This window comes from Pseudophryne corroboree, chromosome 1 (assembly GCF_028390025.1).
Source record: "Pseudophryne corroboree isolate aPseCor3 chromosome 1, aPseCor3.hap2, whole genome shotgun sequence".
NCBI classification, from domain to species: domain Eukaryota; kingdom Metazoa; phylum Chordata; class Amphibia; order Anura; family Myobatrachidae; genus Pseudophryne; species Pseudophryne corroboree.
This window is the reverse complement of record NC_086444.1, coordinates 1,132,439,591-1,132,464,342: the sequence shown is the minus strand read 5'-3', so window position 1 is coordinate 1,132,464,342 and position 24,752 is coordinate 1,132,439,591. Positions and strand designations below refer to the sequence as shown.

Here is a 24,752-nt window from a genome sequence, read left to right as displayed (position 1 = left end):
GAAAGAAAAAAAAACCACGGGTAGGTGGTATACAATTATGGATGGACTGCCGAGTGCCGACACAGAGGTAGCTACAGCCGTGAACTACCGTACTGTGTCTGCTGCGACTGGATGATAAATAATGATATAAAAAATATATATATATCACTACTGCAGCCGGACAGGTATATATTATATAATGACGGACCTGCTGGACACTGTCTGTCAGCAGAATGAGTTTTTTATAGAATAAAAAAAAAAACACCACACAAGTGAAGTCACACGACGAGTGTTTAACTTTTTCAGGCAATCACAATATAGTATACTACTAACTATACTGGTGGTCAGTGTGGTCAGGTCACTGGTCAGTCACACTGGCAGTGGCACTCCTGCAGCAAAAGTGTGCACTGTTTAATTTTAATATAATATGTACTCCTGGCTCCTGCTATAACCTATAACTGGCACTGCAGTGCTCCCCAGTCTCCCCCACAATTATAAGCTGTGTGAGCTGAGCACAGTCAGATATATATACATAGATGATGCAGCACACTGGGCTGAGCAGTGCACACAGATATAGTATGTGACTGAGTCACTGTGTGTATTGTTTTTTTCAGGCAGAGAACGGATATATTAAATAAAACTGCACTGTCTGGTGGTCACTGTGGTCAGTCACTAGTAAACTCTGCACTCTCTACACTTCTACAGTACTCCTAAGCTCCAGTAAATCAGGTCAATCTCTCTCTCTCTCTCTCTCTCTCTCTTCTAATCTAAATGGAGAGGACGCCAGCCACGTCCTCTCCCTATCAATCTCAATGCACGTGTGAAAATGGCGGCGACGCGCGGCTCCTTATATAGAATCCGAGTCTCGCGAGAATCCGACAGCGTCATGATGACGTTCGGGCGCGCTCGGGTTAACCGAGCAAGGCGGGAGGATCCGAGTCTGCTCGGACCCGTGAAAAAAACCATGAAGTTCGGGCGGGTTCGGATTCAGAGAAACCGAACCCGCTCATCTCTAGTGTCTAATAGACAGGAAAAACAGACACCCAACCGACTTTTCAAACATTTGAATTCCCCCCAATATGTCTATGTTAAACCAGCAATTCAAAACAACCTGCAAAGCACTGCATGAAGAAGTTCAATCAGACAAGTGTGTGTGTGGAGGTACAGATATCTAGTACATGAATGAGAAGAGCATGAAGGGTGGAGAGGAGATTTGCACACTCACCAGCAGGTGGCGCAGCTCGCCCTGGCACCGTCCTGGAAGTAGAAGCACGTGGTGCATGCTCTGCTGCTTCCCAGGCTCTGTGCACAGACAGTAGCATTGCAGCAGCACCCAGTACAGAGGGACAGCTCCTCCTGACGGGATGGTGAATGGAGGACTCATTCACCCTCCTCCGTGTACCACCATACTAGCAGCATCTCCTGTAAGTGCAATGCAAATGTATCTAAGCGATGATCACATACAGTATAGTGGGGATGGAGGAAGGGGGAGGCTTTCTGTGTGCAGGTTCTGCAGGCTGTTTCTGCATTGCAACCTCCCCACAGCATCCATGTATATACCCACTGATAGCGTCTAGAGGATGCATATACAGATGTGCATGTGATTGCTGTATAGTGTGGTGCTGCTGTGGCTGTGTGCTGGGCTCTGTGGCATGAGCTGGCAGGAGAAAGGACCCACCCTTAACCCTTCATTGATTGCTGATTAAGGGGTTCACACAGCCTGCACAGCTCTGCTTATGTCTGATGAACTGCAGTGTGTCCATAGTGGATCCACAACACCAGTACAGTATATTTATATGTTTCACCCAGGTATATTTGCAGAACAGCAGCCTGGCTGTGTATTTTCTGTTTCCTGTGTGCTGCCTGTCTGTCTGACATAGATAAGCTAACTGCAGCCTGGTGTATTGCTATGTAGTGAGGGTGTGGTGGAGAAAAGCCTGTGCTGTATCTCATACAGGGGAAGCTGCTTGTATATGCACCTGTCAGTACAGTATATTCCAGTGCTGTATACTGTGGCTGATCTCGTTTATTTATGCTATGTTATAAATGCTCACTGAATAAACCGGAAATTCCAATAACTTTATTAGCAATGGTCTATACTGTATTTGTTCTCCGTGTGATAGGTTTAATATATAAAATGATGCTTATGGATAAGAGCTATTGTGCAAATCATAGCAGGAACGGATGTTCCCTCAGGCTGACTGTACTGCACATTGCTGTAATGATGAGTGCTCCGAGTGTTAAGGGTGGAAGTTTTGGGTGTGGATCATTGGATCGACAGTAACTAGGTCGACCACTATTGGTCGTCAGTGACTAGGTCGCCACCTGAAATAGGTCGACACAGTCATTAGGTCAACGTGAGTTGATTTATTTTGTGTCGTTTTCTTGGTAAAGTGATCGGGAACCCCAATTAGTGCACCGTGTCCCCCTCGCTGCGCTCGCCATGCTTCAGGTTACTATTCCCAATCGTAGTCCACGTGGATCGTAAAGTATGAAAAAGTTCAAAAAATGAAAAAAGAAAGAAAAAAGGTGAAAAACTCACGTCGACCTTTTCATATGCCGACCTTTGCCATGTTGACCTAGTGACTGCGTCGACCTAATGATCATGTTGACCTAATGTATGTCGACCAATAGTGGCCGACCTAATGAGTGTCGACCTAAAGACGGGATACCGCAAGTTTTAGCAGGAGATAAAGAAAAGGTGTGTATGGCTATTGTTTGCTAATGTAGGGTGACAGACGCTGGCCTGTGGGTCACAACCCCAAAGTTTTGTCAAATGATTGTGTACTGCCGACTAATCACCTAATGCTAATTAGTATTGATCTTCGTTGCAGCAGTGACTCATTTCCCAATACTTACAGTTTAATGGAAGTATTGGGAAACGGTGGCGTGTTGCGGGGGAGGGAAGAGGCCAGGAACTCCGTCAAATTTCGTGGCCTCTGTGTAGCAAATGTGGTGGCTAGCTTGTGCGACCCCATGTGTCACAGATCTGATACTGCAGCTTGGATCAGTAATGCAGCAGGAGGCTGGCGCCCCCTGCTGCATTGCCATATTAGTGCAATTGATGCTGCTTCTATATAAGCAGTGATAGCAACTCCCACCACATGTGAATCAGGCCCATTGTGTTTAATAACGCATTGGGCCTGATTCAGCGGTTTATCCTCAACAGTGTCTGTGTCTTCATGCAAATGACACAACTGATTCTCAGCCTACTCAGACGCCAACCAGCAGCAGCGCTACTAAGACACACAATCGCCACACCATCGGTCGCAGCATTAAAGATCGCACCTACACTATGGGGGTCATTCCGAGTTGATCGCTAGCTGCATTTGTTCGCAGCGCAGCGATCAGGCTAAAAAAAATTGCATTTCTGCACATGCGTATGTGGCGCAATGCGCACGCGCGACGTACGGGCACAACGAACGATGTCGTTTTGCACAGGGTCTAGCCATGCATTTCAGTCGCACTGCTGGCCGCAGAGTGATTGACATGAAGTGGGCGTTTCTGGGCGGCAACTGACCGTTTTTCAGGGAGTTTGCGGAAAAACGCAGGCGTGGCTGGGCGAACGCTGGGCGGGTTTGTGACGTTAAATCTGGAACTGAACAGTCTGAAGTGATCGCAAGTGCTGAGTAGGTTTTGAGCTACTCTGAAACCACACAAAAAAAATTTGTAGCCGCTCTGCGATACAACCTTCGCACTTCTGCTAAGCTAAAATACACTCCCAGTGGGTGGCGGCATAACGTTTGCACGGCTGCTAAAAACTGCTAGCGAGCGATCAACTTGGAATGACCCCCTATGGCAGGTTCAGTTTCACCATCCGATGCAGTTGCTGACTGACACGCCCACGTCTGGCCAGCCACCCCCCTGTTACATCCCAGGAACACCCACTGACTGTCAATCCCTCTGCTGCAATTTCAGTTTGCGTTTCAGAGCAGTATGCGTTAGGACGCATGCACAGTGCGACTCAGATGATGACTGATGTAAGCTGCTGTGTAATAAATGAGAGAGCACGTTTGCATGTTTACACTGTGGCACTCTGCATTGCGCTTTCACCAGCACTTCTTAAGCCATTTTAGTCTGTGCCTACGTACAGGAGCGCATTATGTGAGCGCTCATTCAGATCCTGAAGGTTCTGCGTCGTGATTCGCAAAGTACCGATATTCAGTACATTGAGCATGTGCAGGAGCTGTTCTGCGCGTGCGCGAATGGGTCCTGTAACACAGGATGGCAGTAGACTGTCACTGATTGACAGTCTTATGGGGTTTGGGGGTTGGGGACGGGGCGGCAACGGTCTCTGTTTGTGAAAATGGAAGCTTGTCGCCGCTGTTTAGGGGGAGGGAAGAGGCCAGGATCTCCGTCGTTGGATGGAAATTTCCAGGCCTCTGCGACCGATGCGGCGTCTACTTGTAATAGACGCCTCCTGCTGCATTTACAAACAAAGCTATCGCTGCTGCTTCCAAGGAAGATGGCAGCGGTAGCTACTCCGTCCACATCTGAATAAGCCCCAATAAGCATGGACAAAAGCTTAAACCTGGTAAAACAAACTACAGACTACACATGTAAATGCAAATAAATTTTATACAATGCAAGTGGTTTATAACTGGAAAAAAAAAACTGATTACAAATGCCAATGTGAATGTATCGTAAGTGGAAGCCAAATGTAAATGAATAATTATGTAGCACAGGACTGTTTCAGAGCGTGCTGATGTAGCCGAGATGTACAGTGGTCCAAATCACTAAGAAATCCCTCGACCGGGGATAAAGAGGAGCGTGAGAGGGGTATGGGTCGTTGTATAGACACAATTTAGGTCGACAGGGACAGTAGGTCGACTTTGTCATTAGGTCGACAGGTCAAAAGGTCGACATGAGGTTTTTCACTGTTTTTCGTGTCGTTTTCTTCGTTAAGTGACGGGGAACCCAAATTAGTGCACCGTGGGGGTCATTCCGAGTTGTTCGCTCGCAAGCTGCTTTTAGCAGCTTTGCACACGCTAAGCCGCCGCCTACTGGGAGTGAATCTTAGCTTATCAAAATTGCGAACGAAAGATTAGCAGAATTGTGAATAGACACTTCTTAGCAGTTTCTGAGTAACTTCAGACTTACTCAGCATCTGCGATCAGTTCAGTGCTCGTTGTTCCTGGTATGACGTCACAAACACTCCCAGCGTTCGCCCAGACACTCCTCCGTTTCTCCAGCCACTCCCGCGTTTTTCCCAGAAACGGCAGCGTTTTTTCACACACACCCATAAAACGGCCAGTTTCCGCCCAGAAACACCCACTTCCTGTCAATCACACTACGATCACCAGAACGAAGAAAATACCTCGTAATGCCGTGAGTAAAATACCAAACTGCATAGCAAATTTACTTGGCGCAGTCGCAGTGCGAACATTGCGCATGCGCAGTTAGCGGAAAATCGCTGCGATGCGAAGAAAAATACAGAGCGAACAACTCGGAATGACCCCCCGTGTCCGCTCGCCATATTTCGGGCAAGATGCCTGGCTCCGCTACCACTGCGCTCGGCACAGATTACCATTCCAATCATAGTCCACGTGGATCGTTAAGTATGAAAAAAAATAAAAATAAAAAAAAGTGAAAAACACATGTCGACCTTTTGACCTATCGACCTAGTACATGTCAACCTAACGGCTATGTCGACCTAATGCATGTCGACGTAATGGCATTGTTGACCTTCAGTGGTCGACCTAATGAGTGTCAACGTAGGTTGTGTCGACCTAACGACCATAACCCCGTGAGAGAATGTTGCAGCGGACATGGGGCCTAATTCAGAGGCGATCGCTGCAACGACAGCGATCGCATTGTGAAGCCCTTTGTGGAATGCACTCGTGCAGCGGGCACACTGCGCGTGCGCACCCAGTGAGTGATTGACAGGCAGAGGCGGTCGTGAGGCGGGAGGGGGTGGCCGCAGTGGGGCGTAGTCTGGACAACGTAGGCGTGTCCAAACAGTTGCTGGAACGGCCCGCTGCGACCCAAAACATGGCGGGTAGCTGCCTGCCAGCGCTGTTAGGCGGCGCAGGCAGGGAGCTACTCGGCGGGTGCGAAAGCATTGCTGCTGCCATGCTTTCGCACCCGTGCGGGGGGGGGGGGGGGGGGGGGGGTTGGGGGGGTTAGGGCCTGACATGTGGGTCAGACTAGCCCTGTGCTTGGCATCCCCCCACATGTCAGGGAAGCTGATCGTAGATGTGCTAATTGTAGCACATCTACGATCAGCTCTGAATCGGGCCCTTGAGCACTTTGAAGAATTAGTATCCCCAGTATTTCCCCTCATGTATCAGCTCCTTGTGGCTTTATGGGAATATATTTATCTCTCAGTGCTACACACAGGAATAATTAGATAGTACAAATGTAGCTAATGTAGCAAATGTAGCTATGTGTGCAGATACATAAAGGCAGAGATTTATCACATCTAAAGAAGAAAAGTGGAAGTGTTGCCAGTAGCAACAAATCAGTTTGTAGCTAGAATGTTATGAAACACATTAGATAAATGATACTGTAACTAGAATCTTATTAACTTACTGTCTCCTCTTTAAAAGGTCTGATATTCTACATCCCCCCCCCCCCCCTTTTGAACATGGATAGTTTTTTCTCTTACGTCCTAGAGGATGCTGGGGACTCCGTAAGGACCATGGGGATAGACGGGCTCCGCAGGAGACATGGGCACTTTAAGAAAGACTTTTAGGTATGGGTGTGCACTGGCTCCTCCCTCTATGCCCCTCCTCCAGACCTCAGTTTACTACTGTGCCCAGAGGAGACTGGGTGCATTACAGGGAGCTCTCCTGAGCTTCCTGAAAGAAAGTATATTTGTTAGGTTTTTTATTTTCAGGGAGCCTGCTGGCAACAGACTCCCTGCATCGAGGGACTGAGGGGAGAGAGACAGACCTACTTTAATGTTAGGCTCTGTTTCTTAGGCTACTGGACACCATTAGCTTCAGAGGGATCGGTACGCAGGTCTCACCCTCGCCGTCCGTCCCAGAGCCACGCCGCCGTCCTCCTCGCAGAGCCGGAAGATAGAAGCCGGGTGAGTATGAGAAGTAAGAAGACTTCAGAGGCGGTAGAAGACTTCAGATCTTCACTGAGGTAACGCACAGCAGTAACGCTGTGCGCCATTGCTCCCACACAGCACACACAAACGGCAGTCACTGTAAGGGCGCAGGGGGGGCGCCCTGGGCAGCAATAAACCTCGTTTTCTGGCAAAAGTATATATATATATACAGCTGGGCACTGTATATATAAAGAGCCCCAGCCAGGTTTTCAGATATTTGAGCGGGACAGAAGCCCGCCGCCGAGGGGGCGGGGCTTCTTCCTCAGCGCTCACCAGCGCCATTTTCTCCACAGCACAGCGCTGAGAGGAAGCTCCCCGGACTCTCCCCTGCTTATCCACGGTGAAAGAGGGTTTTAAAGAAGGATGGGGGGGGCACATATTTGGCGCAAAATACATACAGCGCTATCTAGGTAAACATATTGTGTGTTTTTTCCTGGGTCATATAGCGCTGGGTGTGTGCTGGCATACTCTCTCTCTGTCTCTCCAAGGGGCCTTGTGGGGAACTGTCTTCAGAGATTCCCTGAGTGTGTGGTGTGTCGGTACGCGTGTGTCGACATGTCTGAGGTAGAAGGCTTTCCCAGGGAGGAGGAGGAGGAGCAAATGAATGTGGTGTCTCCGTCGACAGCGCCAGCACCTGACTGGACGGATATGTGGAATGTTTTAAGTGCTAATGTAAATTTATTGCACAAAAGATTAGACAAAGCGGAAGCTAGGGAACAGCCAGGGAGTCAACCCATGTCTGTCCCTATGTCGCATGGACCTTCAGGGTCTCAAAAGCGCCCACTATCCCAAATAGTAGACACAGATACCGACACGGATTCTGACTCCAGTGTCAACTACGATGATGCAAAGTTACAGCCAAAGTGGCTAAATGTATTCGATATATGATTATTGCAATAAAAGATGTTTTGCATATCACAGAGGAACCCCCTGTCCCAGACACAAGGGTACACATGTAAAAGGGAAAGAAACCTGAGGTAACCTTTCCTCCCTCACATGAGCTGAACGAGTTATGTGAAAAAGCTTGGGAATCTCCAGACAAAAAACTGCAGATTCCCAAAAGGATTCTTATGGCGTATCCTTTCCCGCCAACGGATAGGATACGGTGGGAATCCTCCCCTAGGGTGGACAAAGCGTTGACACGCTTATCCAAAAAGGTAGCGCTGCCATCCCAAGATACGGCTACCCTCAGGGATCCTGCTGACCGCGAGCAGAAGGTTACCTTGAAGTCCATTTACACACATTCGGGTACCTTACTCAGACCGGCTATTGCGTCGGCTTGGGTGTGTAGCGCTGTAGCAGCATGGACAGATACCTTATCAGCGGAAATTGAAACCCTGGATAAGGATACCATCTTATTGACCCTAGGACATATATAAGATGCTGTCTTATATATGAGAGATGCTCAAAGAGACATTGGTCTACTGGGTTCTAGAATCAACGCTGTGTCGATTTCTGCTAGACGAGTCCTATGGACCCGGCAGTGGACAGGTGATGCCGACTCAAAGAGGCATATGGAGGTTTTACCTTACAAGGGTGAGGAATTGTTTTGGGAAGGTCTCTCGGACCTGGTCTCCACAGCTACAGCTGGTAAATCAAATTTTTTGCCTTATATTCCCTCACAGCCTAAGAAAGCACCACATTATCAAATGCAGTCCTTTCGGTCACAAAGAAACAAGAGAGTACGAGGTGCATCTTTTCTTGCCAGAGGTAAGGGCAGAGGAAAAAAGCTACACAACACAGCTAGTTCCCAGGAACAGAAGTCCTCCCCTGCCTCTACAAAATCCACCGCATAACGCTGGGGCTCCGCTAAGGGAGTCCGCCCCAGTGGGGGCATGTCTTCGAATTTTCAGCCACATCTGGGTTCACTCATAGGTGGATCCCTGGGCAATAGAAATTGTTTCTCAGGGTTACAAGCTGGAATTCGAAGAGGTGCCTCCTCGCCGGTTTTTCAAATCGGCCCTGCCGTCTTCTTCCCCAGAAAGGGAGATAGTGTTAAATGCAATTCACAAATTGTATATTCAACAGGTGGTGGTCAAGGTTCCCCTACTTCAACAAAGGAGGGGATATTACTCAACCCTGTTTGTAGTCCCGAAACCGGACGGTTCGGTCAGACCCATTATAAATGTAAAATCCCTGAACCTATACTTGAAAAGGTTCAAGTTCAAGATGGAATCGCTCAGGGCGGTCATCGCCAGCCTGGAAGGGGGGGATTTTATGGTATCTCTGGACATAAAGGATGCATACCTTCATGTTCCCATATATCCACCTCATCAGGCGTACCTGAGATTTGTGGTACAGGATTGTCATTACCAACTTCAGACGTTGCCGTTTGGGCTTTCCACAGCCCCGAGAATTTTCACCAAGGTAATGGCGGAAATGATGGTGCTCCTGCGCAAGCAGGGAGTCACAATTATCCCGTACTTGGACGATCTCCTCATAAAAGTGAGATCACGAGAGCAGTTACTGAACAGTGTGTCACTTTCACTGAAGGTGTTACAGCAACACGGCTGGATTCTCAATATCCCGAAGTCGCAGCTGGTTCCTACGACTCGTCTGACCTTCTTGGGCATGATTCTGGATACGGACCAGAAAAGGGTTTATCTTCCAATGGAAAAGGCTCAAAAACTCATAACTCTGGTCAGGAGCCTATTGAAACCAAAACAGGTGTCAGTGCATCACTGCACTCGAGTCCTGGGAAAGATGGTGGCATCTTACGAGGCCATTCCATTCGGCAGGTTCCATGCGAGGACCTTCCAATGGGACCTACTGGACAAGTGGTCCGGGTCACATCTACAGATTCATCAGTTGATCACCCTGTCCCCCAAGGCCAGGGTATCTCTCCTGTGGTGGCTGCAGAGTGCTCACCTTCTAGAGGGTCGCAGGTTCGGCATTCAGGACTGGGTTCTGGTGACCACGGATGCGAGCCTCCGAGGTTGGGGAGCAGTCACACAAGGAAGAAACTTCCAGGGTCTTTGGTCAAGTCAAGAGACTTGTCTTCACATCAACATCCTGGAGCTGAGGGCCATATACAACGCCCTTCGTCAAGCGGAGACCTTGCTTCGCAACTTACCAGTTCTGATCCAGTCAGACAACATCACCGCAGTGGCTCGTGTAAACCGCCAGGGCGGCACAAGGAGCAGAGTGGCAATGGCGGAAGCCACCAGGATTCTTCGCTGGGCGGAAAATCATGTAAGCGCATTGTCAGCAGTGTTCATTCTCGGAGTGGACAACTGGGAAGCAGACTTCCTCAGCAGACACGACTTGCATCCGGAGAGTGGGGACTTCATCAGGAAGTCTTCGCACAGATTGCAAGCCAGTGGAGACTGACCCAGATAGACATGATGGCGTCCCGCCTCAACAAAAAGCTGCAGAGGTATTGCGCCAGGTCAAGAGACCCTCAGGTGGTAGCTATGGACGCCCTAGTGACACCGTTGGGTGTTGCAGTCGGTCTATGTGTTTCCTCCTCTTCCTCTCATCCCAAAGGTGTTGAGAATAATAAGAAAAAGAGGAGTACAGACAATTCTCATTTTTCCAGATTGGCCACGAAGGGCCTGGTATCCGGATCTGCAGGAGATGCTCACAGAAGTTCCGTGGCCTCTTCCTCTAAGACAGGACCTGTTGCAACAGGGGCCCTGTCTGTTCCAAGACTTACCGCGGCTGCGTTTGACGGCATGGCGGTTGAACGCCGGATCCTAGCGGAAAAGGGCATTCCGGATGAGGTTATTCCTACACTGATAAAGGCTAGGAAGGACGTGACAGCTAAACATTATCATCGTATATGGCGAAAATATGTTTCTTGGTGTGAGGCCAGGAATACTCCTACGGAAGAATTCCATCTGGGCCGTTTCCTTCACTTCCTACAAACTGGAGTGAATTTGGGCCTAAAATTAGGCTCCATTAAGGCTCAGATTTCAGCCTTATCCATTTCCTTTCGAAAAGAATTGGCTTCTCTCCCAGAAGTACAGACTTTTGTGAAGGGAGTGGTGCATATTCAGCCTCCTTTTGTACCTTCGGTGGCGCCTTGGGACCTTAACGTGGTGTTGAGTTTCCTTAAGTCGCACTGGTTTGAACCACTTAAAACGGTGGAGTTAAAATATCTCACTTGGAAAGTAGTCATGTTATTGGCCTTGGCTTCGGCTAGGCGAGTGTCGGAATTGGCGGCTTTGTCTCATAAAAGCCCCTATCTAGTTTTCCATATGGATAGAGTGGAATTGCGGACCCGTCCTCAATTTTTGCCTAAGGTGGTGTCATCTTTTCATATGAACCAACCTATTGTGGTGCCTGTGGCTACACGAGACTTGGAGGATTCCGAGTCCCTTGATGTGGTCAGGGCTTTGAAAGTTTACGTTGCCAGAACGGCTAGAGTCAGAAAAACAGAACCACTGTTTGTCCTGTATGCAGCCAACAAGGTAGGCGCTCCTGCTTCAAAGCAGACTATTGCTCGCTGGATCTGTAACACGATTCAGCAGGCGCATGCGACGGCTGGATTGCCGTTACCAAAATCGGTCAAGGCCCATTCCACTAGGAAGGTGGGCACGTCGAGCTGCTACTTCAAACACCTTTGCAAAGTTCTATAAGTTTGATACCCTGGCTGAGGAGGACCTCCTGTTTGCTCAATCGGTGCTGCAGAGTCATCCGCACTCTCCCGCCCGTTTGGGAGCTTTGGTATAATCCCCATGGTACTTACGGAGTCCCCAGCATCCTCTAGGACGTAAGAGAAAATACGATTTTAAACCTACCGGTAAATCTTTTTCACGTAGTCCGTAGAGGATGCTGGGCGCCCGTCCCAAGTGCGGACTACTTCTGCAAGACTTGTATATAGTTTTGCTTACATAAGGGTTATGTTATTGTTTCATCGGTCTCCGACTGATGCTATGTTGTTTTTTCATACTGTTAACTGGTTAGTTTATCACAAGTTATAACTGAGGTCTGGAGGAGGGGCATAGAGGGAGGAGCCAGTGCACACCCATACCTAAAGTCTTTCTTAAAGTGCCCATGTCTCCTGCGGAGCCCGTCTATCCCCATGGTCCTTACGGAGTCCCCAGCATCCTCTACGGACTACGGGAAAAAGATTTACCGGTAGGTTTAAAATCTTATTTTTTTTTTAAGAACCAAGAATGGATTATATGTTATACCTGGCATCAGTTCATGGGGTCCGGAACAGGACGTCAGTGCCATTTAGAAGTGGGCATGGGCACGCATAAAGGGGGTGTTGTCATGCATCACAGGGCTTTTCCAGTGTTTCTGATGCAATGGAAAGCTTCAGCCCAGTTCCATTATCTTTAAATGCCTGTTACCAGAGCAGTAGTGAGTGGCACTTGTCTCCACCACTGCCGGACAATTGGGACAATACAGTCCTGATCAGGAGGGACAGAGCCCTCATCTATCTAAAACATGGCTAATTGAATATGTGAAAACATGAATAGCAGAATAACATTACTTTCAGATAAACGTCATGTGCAGTTGTGCGTAGATCTGTAGCGGGGCTATAATGCGCCCTGGGCACATTCATTGTGTGATAATGTCCTTGTTTGTAAGTCAGGTAGACGATTGAGTCCTCACATAGCCTACAATACGTCCAACTGGGATCTGGTCAAGTGACCGGCGCTCAGGATCCCCGCGGTCACCATGCCGACGCCGGGATCCCGAGCAATCAAGAGCCCTACAGTCAGCATGCTGACTAACAGGGACTATTCCCACACGTGGGTATCCACGAAACCCATAGATTGTGAATAGAACCTGTGGGGAGCCACCGAGCCCGCTGCGTGGCGAGCACAGCGAGCCCGCAAGGGGCTTAGTTGCGCTCGCGCACCTGCCAGCATTCTGCGGCCGGAATCCCGGGGTGGGTATGCTCACCGCCGGGATCCCCACTGCCGGTCACCCAACCCCAATACGTCCAATTACCCTTTACAGGGGATGCGGTCAATTTACCTACAATCAAAACCGGTTTCAATGAAAAAAATCATGAAAAACATGTGTCGACTTTTTGATCTGTCGACATTTTAAATGTCGGTATTTTGACATTTGGCAGTTTTAGCATGCAAAGAAGCCTTTCATTATCTTTAACTGGGAATCAATAGCGCCGCTTAGGATGTCCATAGGTGACGTGCAGCAGCCGATGACTATGAAAGTTCACCTACGATGTTTGCGTAAAAGCTGCATCATACCGTATGAATATTGCAGAAATAGTTGGCAGTCATCTGGGATTCTGATTAAATCACAGTTGATTTACATGTGTACAAACATTTAGAGACTTGTTGAAGTGACAGATATTTGCAGTAATGAATTAATTAATGATTAGATTTATCAAATATTGGAGAGAGAGAGAGAGAGATAAAGTACCAACCAATCAGCTTCTGTCATTTTTTTCAGTCTGTGTTTGATAAATGATAGTTGGGAGCTGATTGGCGAGTACTTTATCTCTCCCCAAGCTCTGACAAATCTCCCTTAGTGTTTTGTGCATACAGCACTTTTTTGTTTTAATTCATGACGGATGTTTTATCTATCGTACAAGCCTGATAGAGTCTAATTGGCTGATAACACATGACATATATCCGCGAATGCATCCAAAACGCACTGCGCATGCATTCCAATGGCTACTGCAGCAGGGGTTCATCTCAGTAGGACACCTCCTGGCTACTGCAGCAGGGGTTCATCTCAGTAGGACGCCTCCTGGCTGCTACAGCAGGTGTTCATGTCAGTAGGACGCCTCCTGGCTGCTGCAGCAGGGGTTCATCTCAGTAGGACGCCTCCTGGCTGCTGCAGCAGGGGTTCATCTCAGTAGGACGCCTCCTGGCTACTGCAGCAGGGGTTCATCTCAGTAGGACGTCTCCTGGGTGCTGCAGCAGGGGTTCATCTCAGTAGGACGCCTCCTGGCTGCTGCAGCAGGTGTTCATGTCAGTAGGACGCCTCCTGGGTGCTGCAGCAGGGGTTCATCTCAGTAGGACGCCTCCTGGCTGCTGCAGCAGGGGTTCATCTCAGTAGGACGCCTCCTGGCTGCTTCAGCAGGGGTTCATCTCAGTAGGACGCCTCCTGGCTGCTTCAGCAGGGGTTCATCTCAGTAGGACGCCTCCTGGCTGCTGCAGCAGGGGTCCATCTCAGTAGGACGCCTCCTGGCTGCTGCAGCAGGGGTTCATCTCAGTAGGACGCCTCCTGGCTGCTTCAGCAGGGGTTCATCTCAGTAGGACGCCTCCTGGCTGCTTCAGCAGGGGTTCATCTCAGTAGGACGCCTCCTGGCTGCTTCAGCAGGGGTTCATCTCAGTAGGATCCTTCCTGGCTGCTGCAGCAGGGGTTCATCTCAGTAGGACGCCTCCTGGCTGCTGCAGCAGGGGTTCATCTCAGTAGGACGCCTCCTGGCTGCTTCAGCAGGGGTTCATCTCAGTAGGACGCCTCCTGGCTGCTTCAGCAGGGGTTCATCTCAGTAGGACGCCTCCTGGCTGCTTCAGCAGGGGTTCATCTCAGTAGGACGCCTCCTGGCTGCTGCAGCAGGTGTTCATCTCAGTAGGACACCTCCTGGCTGCTTCAGCAAGGGTTCATCTCAGTAGGACGCCTCCTGGCTGCTGCAGCAGGGGTTCATCTCAGTAGGACGCCTCCTGGCTACTGCAGCAGGGGTTCATCTCAGTAGGACGCCTCCTGGCTGCTGCAGCAGGGGTTCATCTCAGTAGGACGCCTCCTGGCTGCTGCAGCAGGGGTTCATCTCAGTAGGACGCCTCCTGGCTGCTGCAGCAGGGGTTCATCTCAGTAGGACGCCTCCTGGCTACTGCAGCAGGGGTTCATCTCAGTAGGACGCCTCCTGGCTGCTGCAGCAGGGGTTCATCTCAGTAGGACGCCTCCTGGCTGCTGCAGCAGGGGTTCATCTCAGTAGGACGCCTCCTGGCTGCTGCAGCAGGGGTTCATCTCAGTAGGATCCTTCCTGGCTGCTGCAGCAGGGGTTCATCTCAGTAGGACGCCTCCTGGCTGCTGCAGCAGGTGTTCATCTCAGTAGGATCCTTCCTGGCTGCTGCAGCAGGGGTTCATGTCAGTAGGACCGGACGCCTCCTGGCTGCTGCAACAGGGGTTCATCTCAGTAGGATCCTTCCTGGCTGCTGCAGCAGGGGTTCATGTCAGTAGGACGCCTCCTGGCTGCTGCAGCAGGGGTTCATGTCAGTAGGACGCCTCCTGGCTGCTGCAGCAGGTGTTCATCTCAGTAGGACCCCTCCTGGCTGCTGCAGCAGAGGTTCATGTCAGTAGGATGCCTCCTGGCTGCTGCAGCAGGGGTTCATCTCAGTAGGACGCCTCATGGCTGCTTCAGCAGCATATAGGCACACTGCGTCCACCTCTGGATCAGGCTCTATGCCACAGCATGTCAATTCTGTATATTTAGATTGTTGGCTCCTTAAAAAAAACATTTGGATTAAATTGTAATACTTATTGTCACAGTAAATTGGGTGGGGCTGCTCAGATTGGAGTGGGGCTGTTGTGCTATAGGAACAATTTTTCCTCCTTATTTTTGGTTGTAATGTTGGGAAATAACGATGGACACAACCACTGCGGATGGGTAAATGCGTGAATAGAAAGCAATCATTCAGAAGAGAGCTACTGTATGCTAAGTGCAAGTGGACACTGTAATATATACAGTATTTGCCACAAGAGTATGTTTACTACATAGCGCCTTGTTGCCCTGGAAACCTGTTAACACGGGAGTGAGCATTTTGTTCCACAACGCAGGCCTGAAGCAGTTATAAATTCAGAGCGTGTACTCCTGCATCACGTGCAGGGAAAATAATGTGACTGTTTGCTGTATGCAGAAATGGTCACGTCTTGTGATGCACCCGGCTCTCATCCATAAATTTGGGTAGCTGCTCATCATCCATACCGTGCCCATACTGCAAATATCTGTTGGGAAGCCGGCAGTTCCATCACCTCTCCCTCACTGAACTTTGCCTAAGTGATAACGTCTAGCGCAGCCCAGATATAACTCTACATTCATTGGCATACATGTGTTGGAATGTTTTTGAATCTGCATCACCTTTACTTGTGTGTGCTCTTTTCCAGACCACACTTCGTGTGCAAACAGTGAAGATTTCCTCTGCACACGGGAGTGCATCCACCTCTGTCCCATTATGCTATCTCCTGGGCTGGCAGAAACTATGGGCTGTATAGTGAAAGCCTGCCTGGGAGGCAGCATGGTGCAGTTTGAATACTCAACTCGGAAGGATATTCAGGTGGATATTTAATAAAAGATAATTATCTCATAAAAGCTGGAAAATGTGATGTTTATGTTCTGTGGAGATGGAGTGTCCTCTCCAGTGGCAGTTGTAGAGCAGTCCACAATTCAAATAGAGGAGCCACATCAACTGCCACCCCAAACACTGCCAGACATTGCTGTTCTGGACTCACTGGCAGTTGGTGTGGCTCCCCTGTTTGAATTTTGGACTGTGCTGCAACTGTCACTGGAGAGGAGATATTTATCTCCATCTCCAGAAAACATAAATATCACATTTGCCAGCTTTTATGAGATCATTATGTTTTACTAAATATCCCCCTCAGGCTGTAAGAACAGAGAGTCCTCAAAACCTCCCAGCTCCGCCGCAGTGTGGACTAGGGAAAGTCTGCCTGCTTGGAAGCTGATGCTGGGCACACACTATACAGTTATCTGGCTGTTCTGCCTGATTACCCAGATAATTGTACAGATTGGCCGATGGGCAACTTCTCTTTCTTCACTGTTTGATACATCAACCCAAAAGTACCAACCAATCAACTCTTAACTGCCATGTTACTGACTGTATTTGAAAAATGACAATTAGGAGCTGATTGGCTGTAACCTTATCTCTCTCCAAGGCTTGAACTTTAATTCAACTCCCATGTCTTAATGGAATCGGATACAGGTTGAAAACCTGGGACTGCAGTCAGTTGAGCAGTTTGACAATACAAGCCCTGGCTCCCAGAATATGACCCCACTCTCTGCCATGTCAGAGACACCCTGTAAAGCGACAGCCTGAAGTAAACCGCCCGATATATATAATTTTGAAGTATACGTATTTGTTATTTCACGTATATTTTACATCTCACACAAATTAGTGAACAAGACTTGCCATCTTTTTGGACAAGGGCCAAAGGCGGCATGTGTGATGATGTCATTTGCGTTATCACAGCCCCCTCCCCACTACTGTGCAGTGATGCAGTTTGGTTTGAGAAGCCACACTGTAATAGGCCCTACACACTGGCCGACTTCTCTGCACGATATGAACGATCTCGTTCATTAATGAACGAGATAACGTTCATATCGTGCAGTGTGGAGGCACCAGCGATGAACGATGCGCGGCCCCGCGCTCGTTCATCACTGGTGCCCCGTCGGCTGTGCATGCAGGCCAATATGGACGATCTCGTCCATATTTGCCTGCAGTTATATGGAGCCGTGTGACGGGGGGAGTGAAGTAACTTCACTCCCCCAGTCACTGCCCCCCCTTGCAGCCGGGTCGCCCGTCGGCCGTATCCGCCGTCAGGCAGCTCGGCGGCGGATCGGCCAATGTGTAGGCCCCTTATAGTTATAATTCATTAAGGTCATGACACCTATAAGTAAAATACAAGTACTGTAGGCTATATATGCAGGACTGTAGACACTTGAGCTGAAGCTTTGATTGGGGGGGGGGGGAGGGGGATATTTTCCCACAGCCAGCAGACTTCCTGTTGGTAATCCCACTGAAGGATGCTGCAGTCAGGCTTTCCTCCACCAGCGATAATCATAGGAAAAATGTTGACAAAGTCTTTTACGTTCCAGCTCCTATTAACAAAAGGATGATGAGAGGTTTACATGAACGAATCCGGGGATCGCGGTCAGCTGATTCTGCACACTGAGACTGACTGGTGTGCTAAAACCTTCTCAGATTAGAGCAACACAGGTCTTCATAATGGAGATCTTGTTCAATTAGAGACGGATTAAATGCCTCTCAGTGTTGTTTCTTAGAGATTGGCTGCATTTAAATAAATGAGGAACTGCAAGTTTCCCCCTTAACCCATTCATGACTGCATGTGCCAAATTAATCCGTTATGCTGAACTGAATTTCCCCTAACAGCCAAAAAGGGACCCCAACAGTTCAGGATTTATGGAAATCCCTGCTTGTGCACAGATGGTGTAATCAAACTGACTGCGGTACTAATTAATAGAGATGAGCGGATTCGGTTTTACTCGGTTTTACTCGGTTCTCAAAACCGAATCTTATTGGCTCACGGATGTCACGTGTTTTGGATAGCCAATAAGATTCGGTTTTGAGAACCGAGTAAAACCGAGTAAAACCGAATCCGCTCATCTCTACTAATTAAGTCATGAGTGCCTAAGAATGGATATGCTTAAAGCAGGGGTGGGGAGCCTCAGGCCCGAGGGCCGTATAAGGCAACGGTCCCGTAGCAGGAGCGGGGCTTCTGAGTATTTTTTCTTTTTTTTCTTTAATGTGTGTGTGTGTAAGCGTCGCTACTAGGGGGCATATCTAATGGGGCATAACAAGTGACGGGGCATATCTAATGGAGCATAACAAGTGACTAGGGGCACACTTACTGGGGGCATAACAACTGACTGGGGGTATATCTACTGGGCGCATAACTACTGACTGGGGGCATATCTACTGGGGGCAGGCTCATTTTTAAGTTGATCATTTTTGTATGGCCCCCGAAGGATTTTATAAATATCCAAATGGGCCTTGGTAGAAAAAAGGTTTCCCACCCCTGGCTTAAAGCCTGGACTGTTGGAGTGCCTAGAGGACAGCGTTTGGGAAGGGTCTAGGGCAGAGGTTCCCAAACGCTGTCCTCAAGGCACCCCAACGGTATTGGTTTTAATTGTATCCATGCTTGGCCACAGGTGACTTAATTAGCACCTTAGTCAATTTGATTTATCCATCTTTGCTGAGTCATGGATATATCTAAAACCTGGACTGTTGGGGTACCTTGAGGACCGCGTTTTGGAACCTCTGGTCTAGGGTTTAAAGCTGTCCATGTTTCTGCACATCTGATATTATCAAACTGACTAAGGTAATTAAGTCACCTGTGCTTAATCATGGATTTATTAAAAAAAAATACTGGGAATGGGGTAGACTCATTACATGCAAAGTGAGATATTTCAAGCCTTTATTTGTTATAATTTTGATGATTGTGGTTTACAGCTTAAGAAAACCCCAATTCCAAAATCTCAGAAAATTAGAATATTACATAAAATGAATAAAAAAAAAAAAAAGGATTTAAAATACAGAAATGGCAGCACTCTGAAAAGTATAATCATGCATATGTACTCAGTACTTGGTTTGGGCCCCTTTTGCCTCAGTTGGGCATGGCATGGATTCTATCAACCTGTGGTACTGGTGAGGTGTTATGGAAGACCAGGATGCTACAATAGCGGCCTTCAGCTCTTCTGCATTGTTCGGTCTCATGTCTCTCATCTTTCTCTTGGCAATGTCCATTATAGGCCCTACACACTGGACGACATGAGTGAAAGATATGAACGATCTTGTTCATCAATGAACGAGATACCGTTCATATTTTTCAGTGTGGAAGCACCAGCGATGAACGATGCGCGGCCCGAGCACGTTTATCGCTGGTGCCTCGTCGCTTGTGCTTGCAGGCCAATATGGACGATCTCGTCCATATTTGCCTGCACTGCTATGGAGCCGGGTGACGGGGGGAGTGAAGAAACTTCACTCCCCCCATCACTGCCCCCCCTTGCAGCCGGGTCGCCCGTCGGCCGTCTCCGCTGTCAGGCAGCTTGGTGGCAAATCGCGCAGTGTGTAGGGCCCTTATGATTCTCTATGGGGTTCAGGTCTGGCGAGTTTGCTGGCCAATCCAGCACAGTAATCCCACGGTCATTGAACCAGGTTTTGGTACTTTTGGCAGTGTGGACAGGTGCCAAGTCCTGCTGGAAAATGAAGTCAGCATTTCCATAAAGCTTGCCTGCTGAAATAAGCATGAAGTGCTCTAAAATGTCCTGGTAGACAGCTGCGTTGACTCTGGACTTAATAAAGCACAGTGAACCAACACCAGCAGATGACATGGCTCCCCAAATCAACACAGACTGTGGAAACTTCAGACTGGACTTCAAGCATCTTGGATTGTGTTCCTCTCCATTCTTCCTCCATACTCTGGGACCTTGGTTTCCAAATGAGATGCAAAATTTGCTCTCGTCAGAAAAGAGGACTTTGGACCACTGAGCAACAGACCAGTTCTTTTTTTCTTTAGCCCAGGTAAGACGTTTCTGACGTTCTTTGTTGTTCAGGAGCAGCTTGACAAGAGGAATACATTTGAAGCCCATGTCCAGGATCCGTCTGTGTGCGGTGGCTCTTGATGCACTAACTCCAGCCTCATTCCACTCCTTGTGGCACTCCCCCACACTTTTGAATGGCCTTTTCCTGACAATCCTCTCCAAGCTCTCTATGGGGCATTGCCAAGAGAAAGATGAGAGACATGAGACCGAACAATGCAGAAGAGCTGAAGGCTGGTATTGAAGCATCCTGGACTTCCATAACACCTCAGCAGTGCCACAGGTTGATAGAATCCATGCCACGCCACATTGAGGCAGTAATTCATGCAAAAGGGGCCCAAACCAAGTACTGAGTACATACAGTTGTGCTCATAAGTTTACATACCCTAGCAGAATTTCTGATTTTCTGCCCATTTGTCAGAGAATCTGAATGATAACTCACAAACTTTTCTTTCACTCATGGTTAGTGGTTGGGTGAAGCCATTTATTGTCAAACAACTGTGTTTACTCTTTTTAAATCATAATGACAACAGAAACTACCCAAATGACCCTGATCAAAAGTTTACATACCCCAGTTCTTAATACCGTGTATTGCCCCCTTTAACATCAATGACAGCTTGAAGTCTTTTGTGGTAGTTGTGGATGAGGCTCTTTATTTTCTCAGATGGTAAAGCTGCCCATTCTTCTTGGCAAAAAGCCTCCAGTTCCTGTAAATTCTTGGGCTGTCTTGCATGAACTGCACGTTTGAGATCTCCCCAGAGTGTCTCAATGATATTGAGGTCAGGAGACTGAGATGGCCACTCCAGAACCTTCACTTTATTCTGCTGTAGCCAATGTAAGGTCGACTTGGCCTTGTGTTTTGGATCATTGTCATGTTGGAACGTCCAAGTACGTCCCATGCACAGCTTCCGGGCTGATGAGTGCAAATTTCCCCCCAGTATTTTCTCATAACGTGCTGCATTCATCTTGCCATCAATTTTGACCAAGTTTCCAGTGCCTTTGTAGCTCACACATCCCCAAAACATCAGCGATCCACCTCCGTGTTTCACAGTAGGAAGGGTGTACCTTTCATCATAGGCCTTGTTGACTCCTCTCCAAATGTAACGTTTATGGTTGTGGCCAAAAAGTTAAATTTTGGTCTCATCACTCCAAATGACTTTGTTCCAGAAGTTTTGAGGCTTGTCTCTGTGCTGTTTGGAGTATTGTATGCGGGATACTTTGTGGCATTTGCTTAGTAATGGCTTTCTTCTGGCGATTCGACCATGCTGCCCATTTTTCTTCAAATTCCTCCTTATTGTGCATCTTGAAACTACCATACCACTTTTTTTCAGAGAGTCCTGTATTTCAGCTGAAGTTATTTGTGGATTTTTCTTTGCATCCCGAACAATTTTCCTGGCAGTTGTGGCTGAAATTTTTGTTGGTCTACCTGACCGTGATTTGGTTTCCACAGAATCCCTCATTTTCCACTTCTTAATTACAGTTTGAACACTGCTGATTGGCATTCTCAATTGCTTGGATATCTTTTTATAGCCCTTTCCTGTTTTATACAGTTCAATTACCTTTTCTCGCAGATCCTTTGACAATTCTTTTGCTTTCCCCATGACTCAGAATCCAGACACGTCAGTGCAGCACTGGATGAAAGATGCAAGGGTCTTTCAGGAGTCCAGAAACTCACTGACCTTTTATACACACACACTGATTACAAGCAAACAGATCACAGGTGAGGATGGTTACCTTTAGTAGCCATTCAAACCCGTTTGTGTCAACTTGTGTGCATGTTATTAGGCCAAAATCTCCAGGGTATGTAAACTTTTGATCAGGGTCATTTGGGTAGTTTCTGTTGTCATTATGATTTAAAAAGAGTAAACACAGTTGTTTGACAATAAATGGCTTCACCCAACCACTAACCATGAGTGAAAGAAAAGTTTGTGAGTTATCATTCATATTCTCTGACAAATGCCCAGAAAATCACAAATTCTGCTAGGGTATGTAAACTTAAGAGCACAACTGTATGCATGATTATACTTTTCAGAACTACAACATTTCTGTATTTAAAATCCTTTTTTTATTGATTTTATGTAATATTCTAATTTTCTGAGATTTTGGATTTGGGGTTATTTTAAACCGTAAGCCACAATCATCAAAATTATAACAAATAAAGGATTGAAATATCTCACTTTGCATGTAATGAGTCTATATAATATATTAGTTTCACCTTTTAAGTTGAATTACTGAAATAAATGAACTTTTGTACAATATTCTAATTTTCTTAGTTTCTCCTGTAGACTGCCATAAGTCACAAGTATAGCCTGTTGGCCATATATAGTGGAGTAATGAAAAAAAGAAATGCTTTGTGTCCCTTTATCTCTATATACTGTATACCAGTGTTTCCCCAACCTCAGTCCTCATGGCACTAATACTGCTTTTATACCTAGATGCTGAGTAGCTCCCGGGAGTTGTACATGGCTCTTTCCCGGGTGCGACTCAGCGAGATCCCTTTCAGACAGGCGGCCCGACCCAGCAATATACCGGGTTGGTGACATCACTGCCGACGCATGTGGAGGCAGCATTTGGAGATCAGGTGATTTTCAAGCACCGCCTCTTTCTGTGCAGTGCACAGGTGCTGGGTCGCAGCGACCTGTCTTACCCGTTTACACTACACCCCGATCTGGGTCCTTCCTGGGACCAGCCCTGCAAGCTAGTTGGGTTGTATTCGTGGGTCACTAAACCTAGGTAATAGGCCCTACACACATGCCGATTTTTTGACATAAATGAACAAGAACTCGTTCATATCTTTCAGTGTGGAGGCTCCAGCGATGAACGATGCGCGGCCCCGCGCTCGTTCATCGCTGGTCCCCCGTCGGCTGTGCATGCAGGCCAATATTGACGATCTCGTCCATATTTGCCTGCACTTCAATGGAGCCGCATGACGGGGGGAGGGAAGAAACTTCACTCCCCCCGTCACTGCCCCCCCCGCCGCCGGGTCGCTCGTCGGCCGTATCCGCCGTCGGGCAGCTCGGCGGCGGGTCGGCCAGTGTGTAGGGCCCTTAAATCCTTTTAACCTGAGCACTCCCCGGGTTATCACGGCATGAATATGGCAAACATGAGGTTGAATGAGCGTGGCTACATCTGTAGGCTTGCCATAATATCCCTTTAATATGGGCCATCTATGATTGACACAGGTTCTGTGGATGATTACAACCAGGTGAAATGCAGGCCTGAATTTAACCAGCCACAGAACCTGTGTAAGTCCTAGGTGTCCCAGAATAAAGGGACATTATGGCAAGCCTATGCATAACAAACATTTCAGGCATTTATGAATGTGAAGTCACTGTGATGTAGCCATGAAGCACACTTGTGTCTAATGTGTGCAGAATTTGTGAAGACCCTACAACAGACATTCCCAACCACGGTCCAAGGCACACTAACAGGCCAGGTTTTAGTGATATCCAGGCCTGAGCACAGGTGACTTAATTAGTAGCTCAGTTATTTTTATTTAACCATCTGAGCTGCAGCCTGGATATCACTAAAACCTGCACTGTTGGTGTGCCTTGAGGGCCGTGGTTGGGAATGCCTGTCCTACAAGGTTATAACTATTAGTATTTAATTGGGGTTAATGATATCACAAATATGCATGGACACCTGTCTCTTTAGACTTGCCTGGCAGCAGAAGTAGCATCAGGTGCGTTGCTCCCATTAGTTCATGCCTCAGAAGAGGTAGAAGCAGGCTTTACCTATACTTAACAGGAGGCAACATACAGTATGTGGTAAGTTCAACAGTGGGTTTTTTTTATTGTATAAATAATTTGTAGTATGCTAATGTGCTGCAATACTTTTTTTGGTTAAATAGTTCAATATGCTGTACATCAGCTACTGCACATTAACCAGTGCAATTTGGTATTGCAAACTTAAGTGCAGGTAATGTTTTCAAACGCAAGTGCAGGATTTTTTTTTTTTTTTTTGTATGGCTCCTGGGAATATCCAATTCCTGTTGTTGTATAGCAAGGTACATTTTCTATTGTCTAAAAAGAAAAAAAAATTGTGTGTGTATATATAATTTTTTATGTGTTATGAAAAAAAGGTGCTGGTATTCACCATAAGTTACAAAGTTTACAGTTAGGCTTGCCATAATATCTAGGGTTACCACCTCATCCCTTTTAATTCTGGACACATATTAATTACACAGGTTCTGTCGCTGATTAAAACCAGGTGAAATGGAGTTTTGAAGTCAGCCAGCCACAGAACCTGTGTAACTAATGTGTGTCCAGAATTAAAGGGATGAGGTGGTAATCCTAATATACCTTTTAGCTGTAACACACATGATTTACACAGGTTCTGTGGCTAGCTAAATTCAAGTCTGCATTTCACCTGGTTTTAATCATCCACAGATCCCTTGTCAGTAGTAGATGTCCCAGGTTTTCATTCCAATCAGCCAGATTGGACAGATCATCTGACGGATAATTGTATAGTGTGTACCTAGCTTTAAGTAGG

General features: G+C 47.6%; 1 protein-coding gene across 7 annotated transcripts in view; it reads left to right on the top strand.

Annotated features, from left to right (window-relative positions):
• The first annotated feature begins 1,295 nt into the window (after positions 1-1,295).
• JAKMIP1 (janus kinase and microtubule interacting protein 1) overlaps positions 1,296-24,752 on the top strand; it is a 342,118-nt gene continuing 318,661 nt past the window's right edge. For 5 of the 7 annotated variants that reach the window (XM_063923560.1, XM_063923546.1, XM_063923536.1 and 2 more), the window contains exon 1: positions 23,796-24,028. The gene's annotated coding sequence lies outside the window, so the exon portion shown is untranslated. Of the gene's footprint in view, positions 1,404-23,795; positions 24,029-24,244; positions 24,268-24,752 lie in introns of those variants that run through there. The other 2 variants (XM_063923480.1, XM_063923516.1) reach the window with 2 other exon arrangements.